The sequence below is a fragment of the Balaenoptera borealis genome (assembly GCF_965194805.1).
Source record: "Balaenoptera borealis genome assembly, chromosome: 2".
NCBI lineage: Eukaryota > Metazoa > Chordata > Mammalia > Artiodactyla > Balaenopteridae > Balaenoptera > Balaenoptera borealis.
This window is the reverse complement of record NC_138867.1, coordinates 178821459-178835326: the sequence shown is the minus strand read 5'-3', so window position 1 is coordinate 178835326 and position 13868 is coordinate 178821459. Positions and strand designations below refer to the sequence as shown.

Below are 13868 nucleotides of genomic sequence, written 5' to 3'. Positions count from 1 at the left end.
AACAACCTTAAATCAGTAACATAAAGATAACAGGAAAATTTCAAAATAATTAGAAAGTAATCAACACATTTTTTGAAAAACCTAACGTTCAAGTGAAAATCTCAAAAAAACCCTTGAAAAACAGATTAAAAGTAAAGAACATGAAAATATAGCATAACAAAATTTGTGGGATGCAAATAAAATAGTGCTGAGAGGAAAATTTATAGCACTAAATGCTTACATTAGAAAAGAAGAAATGTAAAAGAGAGTAGGAATATAAAACCAGAGCAATCAAAAGAAAGGCAATAATAAACATAATAACAAATCAGTGCATTCTAAAAAAAACGCAATGGAAAAAGTGATACAAAACATGATTAAGCAAAGAGAGGAAATAAAAGCCCTGATTAAATAGATATGTACCATACTTATTAATGGTTATAATATTGTAAAAACCTCATTTTCCCCAAAGTACTTGAATCAAAGTAATAAAGTTAAAGCCATACTATAATTTTAGAAAGTAGAGATGTTGATTCTCAAATTCACAGAAAAGGGAATTTTTCAAGAAAAAATAAGAACTCTTCTGAGGGGGAAAAAAGGACCATAGGGAAAGATATGAAAAAAAGGAATATACCAAATACTCCCTAAAGTTTGTTATTGTGGGAAAGAAAACAATGTTCAATAGAAAAAAAATGTGCTTGGGGCTTTCCTGGTGGCGCAGTGGTTAAGAATCCGCCTTCCAGTGCAGGGGACAGGGGTTTGATCCCTGGTTGGGGAAGATCCCACATGCCACGGAGCAACTAAGCTCATGCCACAATTACTGTGCCTGTGCCCTAGAGCCTGTGAGCCACAACTACTGAAGACCACGCGCCTACAGCCTGCCCTCTGCAACAAGAGAAGCCACAGCAATGAGAAGCCCACACACCACAACAAAGAGTAGCCCCCACTCACCTCAACTAGAGAAAACCCGTGTGCAACAACAAAGACCCAATGCAGCCAAAAATAAATTAATAAAATAAATCTAGAAAAAAAAGAAGAAAAGGTGCTCAAGAAACAAGCTCATGTATATATAAAAGTTTACTATTTAATGAAGTTACCAGTTCAAGTAAGTTGGAAAAAGATGATTTAAAATGACTTAAGGAGAATACATTACAATTTGTAAAAACTGGCTAAGTACTACATTCAGAAAAAAATTAAGCCAAAATAAAACGTTTAAACTCTAAAAGATTTAAAACGAAACATGGGAAAATCAGATATAACGTAGAAGTTTTACCCAAGTATAAGTTTTTACCCTCACTGCAAACCGATGAACCAAAACAGAGAAGATATAATAAGAAGTAATCTGAAAAGTTCTTAGTTATAAAGAGGAGTTTCTGGGATACAGGAGTGGCAGAAATAATAAGGATATGCTTTCTGTATACTTAATGATGGAAGAAATGGCTAGATTCAATAGCAAAAGCTTTGAGAATAGCCACTTATCTGATATAGAACACTTATCTATGAGTCTGCATGGCTAAGGGTAGTTGTACACCGATACTCTTAAAAAGAGATGGAAGACTTCATTGATGAATAGAGGTAAAGCAGATTTGATGGTTTCTAATATCTGAATGAATAAACATAAACTATTATGTTTCTGATTGGTTTATTGTTCAAAACCAAAATTGTGATACAGACTTATGAAATAAAAACCTCAAAAAACACACTTTCCAAAGCATATGGAACACAGCAATAGCAGTTGTTAAATGGAAGTTTATAAGGATAGATGACTATCTCAAGAAACAAGAAAAATCTCAAATAAACAACCTAACCTACCACCTAAAATAGGAACAAATGAAGTCCAGAGTCAGCAGAAGGAAGAAAATAATAAAGATTAGAGATAAAATAAACAAAATAGAGAACAGCAAGCAGGAAAAAATAAAACCCTAATGGAAAAGATCAATGAATCCAAGACCTGAGTTTTGAAAATATAAACAAAATTGATAAGCCTTTAGCCAGGCTCATTAAGGAAAAAAAGAGAGGATCCAAATAAATAAACAAACAAAAAATTGAAAAAAACCCCAAAAAACAAACAAAAGAAACAAGAAATAAAAGAGGAAAGTTGCAGCTGATATCAGAGAGTACAAAATAACCATAAGAGAATACACGGATCAGTTAGATGCCAACATTTCGGAGAACATAGAAGAAATGAAAAAATTCCTTGAAACTTGCAATCTTCCAAGAGAAAATCAGGAAGAACCGGAAAGTCTGAACAAACCAACCACTAGTAGTGAAATTGTATCTCTACTCAAAAAATTCTCAAAAGAAAAGTTCAAGACCATATGACTTCACAGGGGAATTCTAAAAAACATATAAATAAGAGTTCATACCTATACTTCTCAAACTATCCCAAACACTTGAAGAGGAGGGAACACTCCCAAATACATACTAGGAAGCCACCATTACCAAATACCAAAACCACACAAAGAAATTACAAAAAGAAAAGAAAAGAAAAAGAAAATTATAGGCCAATATCTCTGATGACTATAGATGCAAAAAGCTTCAAGAAAATCTTAACAAATTTAGTTCAACAATATATAAAAAGGATCATCCAAAATTATCAAGTGGGATTTATTCCAAGGGTACAAGGATGGTTCAGTATCCACAAATCAATAAATGGGATACACCTCATTAGATAAAGGAATGATATAAATCACATAATCATCTCAACAGACACAGAGAAAGCATCTGACAAAATGTAACATCCAATTAATAAAAACTCTCATGAATGTTGGTAGAGAGGGAACATATCTCAACATAACAAAAGTCACTTAGGACAAACTCACAGCTATCATCAAGAGAAAGACAAGGATGTCCAGTCTTCCCACTTCTACTTAATATAGTATTGCAAGACTAGCCACAGGAAGCAGAGAAGAAAAAAAAAAAGCCATCCAAATTGGAAGGGAAGAAGTTGAACTATTTGCAGATGACATGATACCATACATATAAAACTATAAGGTCTCCACACACAAAAAAAAAACTATTAGAACTAATAAATGAATTCAGTAATGTTGCAGGATGCAAGATTAATCTATAGAAATCTGTTGTTTTCCTATACACTAATAATGAACTAAAAGAAAAAGAAAGGAAGAAAACAATTCCACTTAAAATCATGTCAAACAGAATAAAATACTTCAGAATAAACTTAACCAAGGAGGTGAAAGACCCATACTCTGAAAATGACAAAACATTGATGAAGGAAATTGACCATGATACAAAGAAATGGAAACAAATGCCAGGGTCATTAACTGGAAAAATTAATGTTGTTAAAATGTCCATAGTACACAAAGCAATCTACAGATTTAATGCAGTCCCTATCAATATACCTAGGACATTTTTCATGAACTAGAACAAATAATCCAAATGTGTATGCAAGCACAAAAAACCCAAATAACCAAACCAACTTGAGACAAAAGAACAGAGCTGGAGACATCACACTCTCTGACTTTAGACTATACCATAAAACTATAGTCATCAAAACAGTGTGGTAATAATGCAAAAGCAGACACATTGATCAGTGGAACAGAATAGAAAGTCCAAAAATAAATGCATGCACTTATGGTCAATAAATCTATGACAAAGGAGGAAAGAAAATACAATGGAGGAAAGACATTCTCTTCAATAAGTGGTGGTGGGAAACTAGACTGTTACATTTAAAGGAATGAAATTAGAACATTTTCTCATCCATGTACAAAAATAAACTAAAAATGGATTAAAGAATTAAATGTAGGACCTGAAAGTATAAAACTCCTGGAATAGAGGAGTTTTAGGCAGAAAACTGGGGCAGAAAACTCTTTGACTTAAATCGTAGAACTATTTTTTGGATCTGTCTCCTAAGTCAAAAGAAACAAAAGCAAAAATAAACAAATGGGACCGATTAAATTTTAAAACTTTTGCATAACAAAGGAAAGCATTAATATAAAGAAAAGACAATCTACTGAGTGGGAGAAAAAATTGGTGAATGATATGTCCGAAAAGGGATTAATATCCAAAATATAGGAACAGCTCATACAACTCGACATCAAAACCATCAAACAACTCAATTAAAAAATGTCAAAAGACCTGAATATATATTTTTCCACAAAAGACACAAATGTGGCCTCCAGTCACATGAAAAGATGCTCAACATCTCTAATCATCAGTGAAATACAAATCAAAACCACTATGAGATATCAACTCACACCTGTTAGAATAACTCTCATAAAAAGGCTACAAATGACAAATGTTTGATAGGAAATGGAGAAAAAGGGGACCCTGGTACACTGTTGGTGATAATGTAAATTGGTGGAGCCACTAAGGAAAACAGTATGGAGGTTTCTCAAAAAACTAAAAATAGAACTACCATATGGTCCAGCAATTTCACTCTTGGCTATGTATTAGAGGAAAACAAAGACACTAATTTGAAAAGCTACAAACAACCCAGTGTTCAACAGCAGCATTGTTTATAAAGGCCGAGATATGAAAGCAACCAAATTGCCCACCACCAGATGAATCGATAAAGAAGACATGATATTTTTATGTATCTGTGTACACATATATATATATACACATATATATGTATATATATGTATATATATGTGTTTGTGTATGTATATATTTACACATATATACATATATATATATACATAAATATACATACAAGCAATGGAATATTACTCTGCCATAAAAAAGAATAAAATCCTACCATTTGCAACAATGTAGATGGACCTAGAGGTATGTTGCTTAGTGAAATAAGACAGACAAAGAAAGACAAATGTTGTATGTTACCACTTATGTGTGGAATCTAAAAAAATAATACAAATGAATTGATATAACAAAACAGAAACAAACTCACAGATATAGAGAACAAAGTGTGGTTACCAGTGGCTCAGGAAGGGGAGAAGGGCAAGGTAGGGGTAGGAAATTAAGAGGTAGAAAACTATGTATAAATGAAGCTATAGTGATATATTATCCAACACAGGGAACATAGCCCATACTTTATAATAACTTTTAATGGGGTATAATCTATAAAAATATTTAATGACTATGCTGTATGCCTGAACTACTATATCAACATGTGAAAAAAAATGTAACAATAGGGAAAAAGAAGCATAGAAGTATCATAAGATCAAGCAATTCCCTTCTAGGTTTATACACAAAAGAACTGAATGCAGTACCTTGAAAAGACACTTGAACAATTTTCTTAGCACCACTGCTTACAAGATCCAAAAGGTACAAACAACCCAAATGTCCATCCATGAATGTATGAGTAAACAAAATGTGGTATACTCATACAATGGAATATTATTCAGTCTTAGAAAGAATGCAAATTTCTGACATAGGTTACAATGTGGGTGAGTCCTGAAAATATTATGCTAAATGACATAAGCTATGCTACAAAGGATGAATACAGTATGTATCTGCTTATAGGAGTTAATTAGAATAGTCAAATATTGATACATAGACTATGGGGGAGGGGAGAGTGGGAGAAACTGTTTCAAGGTAACAACAATGAAATTTGACATGATGAGTTCTGTAGACGGATAGTGGAGATGGTTGCACAAAAATGGAAGTGTACTTAATGTCCCTGAATAGTACTCTTAAGAATGGTTTAAACGGTAAATTTTACATTATGTATACTTTACCATAAAAAACCAAGTGTTCAAAACAATGAATAAATGCATGAATTAAGAAACTGGTGCATAATGACTCCTTTACCAACGCCTTCAGTTACCTTTTGGTTGGTAATAGTTAAGAAGTGGAGTTATCATAGGGTGATTATAAATTTTTATACCTGTGCTTGGAAATGTGTCTCTCTGGGCAAAAAGCACAAGTAAAGCAGCAAATTGGCCGTCCTTCTTGTGGAACTTTTCTGAATCCTGAAATGCAACTCTGGCTACACACAGATTTTGGTGTCTGAAAGGAAAAATAAAGAGTCATTGGTCATAATTTTGCACATGAATAGCTGGTATCAGAGGATATCTATATTTCTCCCAGAAGAAGAAAGGACATTTCACCTTCTGTTACATCACTGTGTCTCCTCCTCAATCCCAACCTTGTCATATTCTCTAGATTCTAAGTATGAGATACTAAGTTACGTTTCCACTTTCTTCTAAATTATTTACAGAGACAACCAAAATTTTACCAAAGTATTTCATGGTCTTTATTCCATACGTTCCTGGCAATATACCTTATTTTTCTTTTGTTTAACAACCTAATACAAAAACCCTGTCAGTGCAGATATCCATGTGGTCATGATACTGAAGTTTTGTGTACAGAAAAATATTTTACTCTGCTCTCGTATTGGCTGCATAGAAGGATGTAGGTTTTAGGTAAAAGAACCTAATAATGTGAAAAGCTGACACGCTACTAAAAGTAGCTTCATAAAGAATAAATGTAGGCCATAAAGAGACAGACTATAAGAGTGTGTTATGAAATGCCCAATTTGATGAACACAATTCAGGGCTCCTGATTGCCAGGTATGACACAGGCTTGTCAGAAAATTAGAAACATTTTTATATGTTAAATATTGAAAAGTCACACAAAGAATCATCTTAAAATTACCCTGGACTTTTCAAATGTGGGAAAAAATTTGAAAATAGTGGTCAATGCTTTGAGATACGAAGTAGAATGAAGTTTGATGATCACATAACATGCAAATAACCAAGGGAATGTGTAAATGGAATCTACAAAGTCATAGCTGACATCCATAACCTACTTGTGTTTAAATATAAGAAGGACTCTTACCATACATAAATAAGACCAGGGTATCCGATATATCCATTACCATTATTTATTGCATTCACCCAACTGCTGCAGGAATAGATACACTCAAACTAAAAACAATCGCCTATACAACCTGCTCCTTCTCGACGTTGCCTGAGAAAGTATGTAAGATTACATACTATGAGTGAAAACGCTGCATTCAAAGAGTGAATTTAGTGCTCAGTTAAATGCATGCACACTTCATCTGATAGGAGGATTCTGCTCTGATAGCTTTACAATGTAAAAATCTAATCTTGAAAACAGGTCATACCTCTTTGAATCCAATAGGCCATTCTGTCATCCCTTTGTTGATCACCAAACCTTGATCATATGAACTACTGGAGCCAAACTCTCCTACTTTCACCAGAAGCCCAAGACCACCTGGAAAACTCACAGCATTCAGGATATCATACTGCACCACATGGCTTCTTTATTCGTCTAAGGACATGTGCTCCCCAGCACTGTTTCTAAATTGGATTTTATCCAAGAATGGGTGAAGCTAGAAAAGAAGAAAGATTGAAAAATGGAAAGTGCGTTCAAATTAGAGATGGAAGGCTCATACTTACAAAGCAACCATTCTTTCCCACCTCCCCAGCCTCAAGCTTTCTTGTTCGTAGAAGCTAAGTTTTGTTTGGGTGTTTACTATCTCTTGGACTCTAGTGACATGAACTTTTCCTCTCATTCTAAAAAACAAAAAAGGTATTGAATACAATCAGGACACAATAAAGTATGCCTTAACCATGGATTTTGGTGCATCCCTGACAAAGTTTTCCTGAGGCTTCTGGAAGGAAGTGCCTGTACTGTAAATCAGTACTTCATGGAATTTTTTTCTCTTACATTTTTGGAATGTAAAAGAATATGATTTGTGACAATGGAGGGAACACTTTCCCTATGAGAGAAAACTAAAACCTACAACTCGTAGAGGATTAATGAGACTGTTGATATAGCCTTTTAATCTTTGAGCCCCAGAGCTCTTGACACTCTGTTGTGGGAGATAATAAATCTACAATGTTTCTTTTAGATTAAGGTAAAATTCACATAACATATACTCTGCCATTTTAAATAGTGCAGTTCGGTGGGTTTTACACATTCACAATGTTGTGCAATCCTCACCACCCTCTGATGCCAGAACATTTTCTTCATCCCAAGGGAAACCCAGCACCAATTAAGGAGTCCCTCTTCATGTCCCCTAAATCAGCATCTGTGAACGACTAATTGACTTTGTTTATAGACTGGCCTCTTCTGGACATTTCATATAAATGGAGTCATACAATATTTCTCCCTCTGTGTCTGGCTTCTTTCACTTAGCATAATATTTTCAAATTTTATACAAGTATCAGAAATTCATTTCTGGTAATGGCTGAATCTTATTGCATTGCATGCATATACCACATTTTGGTTATCCATTCATTGATGGGTATTCGGGTTGATGGGTATTCAGGTTGTTTCCACTTTCGGCTATTATGCCCACTGCTGCTGTACATAGTCATATATACATCTTGAGCTGAACACCTGTGTCAAATTTGGGGGGGTACATATCTAGGAGTGAAGCACTAGGTCACAAGAGAATTCTATGCTTATTTTTTTTCAATTCATGTATCATTAAGGTTGAAATAATCTACACAAAATTTATTTTCTTCTCTAGGTATAATACCAAATGTTCTGTATTATTCCTAGATAGACCACAAAACACTTATTTTTATAGATTCCAGGTTTGATTGTAAATTGTGATGAGGCAGCAGATATAGGCATGGAAAAAGACAGAGAAAATAGACAATTAAGTTGTCATTATCCATGACCTTGGATATTGTCTCAACCATTAAACAGAAGTATTCATCATGACTGCTCAAAAGCTTATGAAGATGTAGGCTCAACAAAGGAATGTATACAGCAACCACCAGTTAGAGTGTTTGAGCAGCAACCTTTGAGGGGTTCCTTCATGGGCCATTTCCATTCATTTATTTTTCCTAAGTATGAGTCATTCTTTCTTGTCTCTTTGATAAAAACTTAACATTTGAAATATTAGATCACATTCTAATGAGAAAACTATGGAAATCAGGTTCTCTCCCTACCCAACAAATGTAGTGATTGCTTATTGTAACAGTTGTTGTTAGTTAGTTTAGGGCATTGTCTGATCCAATCTTGTAAATTCCATATTCTTTGTCATGTATGGTCACTGAAGGCTTTGTTCCAGTAGCCTAATGACCAGCTAGTGACTAAAAATAGATTTCCTTAAATACCAAAAAGAAAAATAAAATAAAAAACCAAAGAACTATTTCCCTGTCTCTACAAGTGTGCTCTCTGGTGTGTTGGAGCAAACTTTTAACATTCAACATGGCAGTTTACAGCTCTGCCTTAGCCTTCACTTCCTGCTTCAATGAGGCCAGAAGGTCAGTCAGAAATGGAGCTTAGGGCCTTCTCAATGTTATTTTCTGATTATGAGTCAAGCACTATGCATGATCTTCTAGATTCCATGGAAAATGTGGGAGCTTTTTAAAGCCTTTATTATCGAAAGCATCTCTTTCCCCAGCCCTTCTTCCAATGCTTTAGAGTTTTTATATAGTTTTCCCCAACTGTTATCTCTGACCCCAGGTAGCAGGTAATCCATTTACCTTTATATGTTTTCAATAAACAGGACTCAGGTTGCCACCTCAGCCCTAGGAAATTTCAAAGACACATGAAATAAAGGAAGTCTTAGATTAGTCCTTCAGAGAGCCACCAGGTCAAAACAAACAACCCTCATTTTTTTAGAATAAAATTCATATAGCTCCTTCTGGTATGAGTAATCTGTACGAATAATGTGGGGTGTTGTTTAAGAGATCTCTTTTGACCTGGAAAGTAAAGAATGCTACCAGCATAAATGAAAACATCATGAAGTCTCTACCAAATTTAGATCTGTTTTTGATTCTTCATTAAGCATTCCACATGTTGGAAGCTTTAGTTTGGATTCCAGAATTCAGACATGTTTGCTTTAAATTGATATTAAAAGCTATTAAAACATATGCATTTTATTTGATCTGATTAGTTTATTTTATTTAATCAACAACTTGATGAAATGTATTTGTCCCTTGTGTATGAGGACAGAAATTTCTAAATATAGTCGGAAAAGGATTTGTAGATTCACAAAAGCCTGTGTTAAAATCCAGATGAATTCATTTCTAAACCATGGAACTTATGTTGAGTTGATAATCATCATCATTGTCCTCACATTTAAAAGTGTTTGCAAGTTTTGTAGGAACAGTTATGTCTAAAAATAATTCATTTTCCAGGGTCAGTGAAGGATATCAGGGAGACCCCATTTCTGTTTTTACCACAATCATTTCAAAGAACACTTGGACCACAGCATGTACACCACTATAGATGAAAGTATTGGATTCTGTTATGGTAATTATGTCAATATTTTCTGACATTGAGTACACTCCAAGGAAATGTATAGATTTCACTCATTTTGGTTCTCCTATGTTTTGTTAAGGCTTGTCTGGATATTTGACTGCATTACATCCTAAACTAGGAATATTTTTCTGGTATGATTTCTAATACAAATAATTAGAAAGTAAAGACAACCCCCCCCCCCCCGGTAGAGTTCTCCAAATAGAACTAGTAATTATAGATACATGTATAACCAATGTGAAAGAACTCAGCGTCCATTGGGCCCTAATCCTGTGGACCTTGAGACAAAAGTATGGTCATGATGCTGCATCTCAATAAAATACAACCAGATACCCTCCACCTGTCTATTCATGACCTGCAGCTGAAGGACATTTACCTTCCAGGGTAGAAGCATGGGTTGGTCTGCAGCTACTGGAGGTCCCATTTCTGTTTTCACCAAAAGGCTTTCGTGGAGTGCTTGGGCAATTGCATACACAGCATTATAGATGAGATAGCTGGGTTCAGACAAGGTCATCATGTCAGTATTTGTTGGCATAAACTCTAAGGAAGAATTTGGTGGGCAGTCTCCGATTTTTCCACAATGCGATCCAGCAAGCGAACACCCAAAAATTTTAAGCCACACACTACTGAAGTAAAAGTCTTCTGGGTATTAGGAAGGTTTAACTGTCTTGAGAAAGTGTTTAAAAAGAGGGATTTCCCTTCTCTGGAGTGAGACGGAGAGACTTCCATGCAAAGAGTGCACTATATAGTACACCTCACCCGAAACAATATCCCCCTTTGCTACAATAATCCACACCTTGTCCAGGGTTAAATAGAATTCTGCTCTTATGTCCATAAAAGAGAAGCATCCCACATCACTGTGTATGATATACACATTTGCAGATGAAATTCTGGGCCTCCTCTTCGAATTTACATTAGTTACTTGATACAATTCCCTACTGGAAAGAATCTTTTCACTAAAGGCCACACATATACTTTTTTTTTTTTTTACCTTCTCTGCTTTCAGGTCCCAGAGGTACTGTTCCCTTCCCCTACTTCAGAGAAAAATGCTGCCACCCACGTCCAGTCAAAATGCAGCAATAGCCTGATCATTCCATGGATGAGAGAGCTGTCCTTGCTGGCCATCAGATAAAGAGATGGAAATTGGCCTTTATCACTCAGTAAAGGATCAAAAGGACCATATGTCACCTGAATAAGAAAACAAAAACATGATTCTGAGCTTAGTGGATTGGGGTTGGTCTTTCTAGGGGAGAGAGTGAGCCAATTCTCTCTGTGACAGGAAGAGTGACCAGATTATTTGATGAAAAGAAAGACTGCAATGGACATTCTACAGTTCTCATTTCATTTTGGGCACACAGAAGACCATGTTTCCTAGACACCTTGCTTTTAGAAGAGACATGTGGCTTCATGAGACTGATGGTATCACTTTGAGCCAAGGTATAAAAGAGACTGTGTAAGGTTCCTATGTCCTTATTATCTCCTTCAATAGCAGTTGAAGAAGGCATGAGTTTCAGATGGTGTGCCATGAGTTTCAGGCGGTGGTGTCTCCATAAACCTTGCCCTGAGTGACTTGTGAAGAAGAGATTCATTCATCCTAGGAACCTGTTTCATGTAAACGGTGTGGGTAAATAAATCCTGTCTTATTAAATTCTACATGTTGGATTAAATTGATTACCACAGCATTACCTAGGTTCTCCTGGAGATTACAATGCCCTACTCTCTAAGATTTCCTTTAAAAAAAATTCCAGAACAGAATTCTCCTAATCTAACACTGATATGCACAGAAGTGATATCTCCTGCATGCTGGTGGTCAGATTGGTCCCTGGAAAGACAACCTGAGATGGTGAGTTCCCTGTGCAAAGTTTAGGGAGGGTTCTCCAGAGATATACCTGTGGGAATGGAGCAAGGCAAAAATGGGAAAAAGGAAATGCTGAAACACAAAACAGTTGCAGCTGAGTCTCAGCCAATCCCCAGGGACCTCTGGAGCTGGGATGGCCCTTTAGTGTTGTCCCAAATTGACACTAGGGAACCAGGCTTCTTATTCCCATATCTGCCAGACACTGGCTTCTGTCTGTGCCCTGAGAGGGTCCTATCCGTGGGTGAGGAGGTTCCCTATGCTGTGTGCATTTCCTATGATGTAAAGAGCTGTGAGCCATTATCAGTCAGTATTCCCAGTAGCTGTAGAATGGATGTCTTGGCCCTGAGCATGAATCTGAACATTTAAGTGTGCACTGCACTTCTCCATCACCTTCCTCCTTTTCCCAACACATGTAAATATCTCATACTCTGAGGAAGTCTCTGGAATGTGTTTATAACTCTATGGGATGCATACACACAGCTTCCATCTTTCCCATTGATTGGATGAGAGGGAAAGGCATTGGGGAAAAGCAGAATATCTCTCACCAGAACTCAGATCCACTCACCTATGGGATTTTGTACAGCTCCAGAAGTGTTCCAATCTCAGCTGAAATGCCTAGGCTGTTACTGTAACAATGGCCACAGATTTTGTTTGTCTCTGGCAGTTGTAGTTAGACACAGTCTGATGATCACCAGAGAGCCAAAACAGGGCACGTGCCAAAGTTCTGTGGTCACTTTCAACGGCATTATGGAGATCATAACCCAAGGACTGGTTGGGGAGTAGATGGGGGTTCTTGCTGATCTCCTCAATGGCAAAGAGAAAGGCCAGAACATATTGGTTGTTCTTGAAGTACCAGCTAAACAGAGGGGAAAGCATTAGGCAGAATGGCTTTGTAATTCAGGGATATACCCTAAGCCAAGCCAAGGGAAAGGAAGGGTTTTAAACTCAGGTTTCCCATTCAGAGATTCTCTGTCTTGTCATATGGAGATGGTGTGAATAAGGTTCCGAGGGTTCTGGAAGACACTGGCATGGCTCTCTTATTCTGAGGAAGCAGATTGTGGTAAATCCACGTAGAGAGGTTGGTAGGGTAGTGTGAGTGGGGTGAGGTGATATAGCTGTCAAGGGACAGATTTTCATTAGCTCTTTAAAGGTGAGGTGCAAAATAGTAAGATATTCTCCTATGTGAGTAAGGAGTTCAAACACCATCTCATAAACAATTTTGGAAAGATTTAGTTGAGTCTCAATTGTCATCTTCTCTTTCTTAGGGCTGAAAGCCTAGATACAATACTTCCCCCTTCTTCATGCTTGGAATGCACTAAATCGCACTAGACTTAACAGTTCTTAAAAATTGTTAGAGGATTTCTTTCTGACATCATATTCACATGAGCCATTTCAACGGCCTTTCCTATTATTTTCTATTCTGATTAGTCAGCTCTTAAAAAGCCAATTTTGTTAAATTATATTTTCCTTGAAAAATATACATTTCATCTGTGATTCTTGTTTTTATTCATGGATTTTAGCAAACACTGTCCATAATATTTCTTCTATCATATCTCACTTAATATTTGATTTTTCTTATATTTCCTCAATTCCATACTCTAAATATTTAAGTTATTTCATATTTAAAATAGTTCTAACATTTTTGGATTTCCTAAAGAATTAATGTTTGGTTTTGTTTGTTTGTTTGTTTTTAACACCTTTATTGGAGTATAATTGCTTTACAATGGTGTGTTAGTTTCTGCTTTATAACAAAGTGAATCAGTTATACATATACATATGTTCCCATATCTCTTCCCTCTTGCATCTCCCTCCCTCCCACCCTCCCTATCCCACCCCTCTAGGTGGTCACAAAGCACCGAGCTGA

The 13868-nt window shown here is 36.0% G+C and overlaps 1 pseudogene across 1 annotated transcript; it reads right to left on the bottom strand.

Moving 5' to 3' along the window:
• Positions 1-10563: 10563 nt before the first annotated feature.
• On the bottom strand, positions 10564-13675 carry LOC309624183 (vomeronasal type-2 receptor 26-like; annotated as a pseudogene). Its single transcript has 2 exons — positions 12570-13675; positions 10564-11334 (listed from the first exon to the last, which is right to left on the bottom strand). The product of its transcript is annotated as a vomeronasal type-2 receptor 26-like (transcript).
• Between the last annotated feature and the right edge of the window lie 193 nt (positions 13676-13868).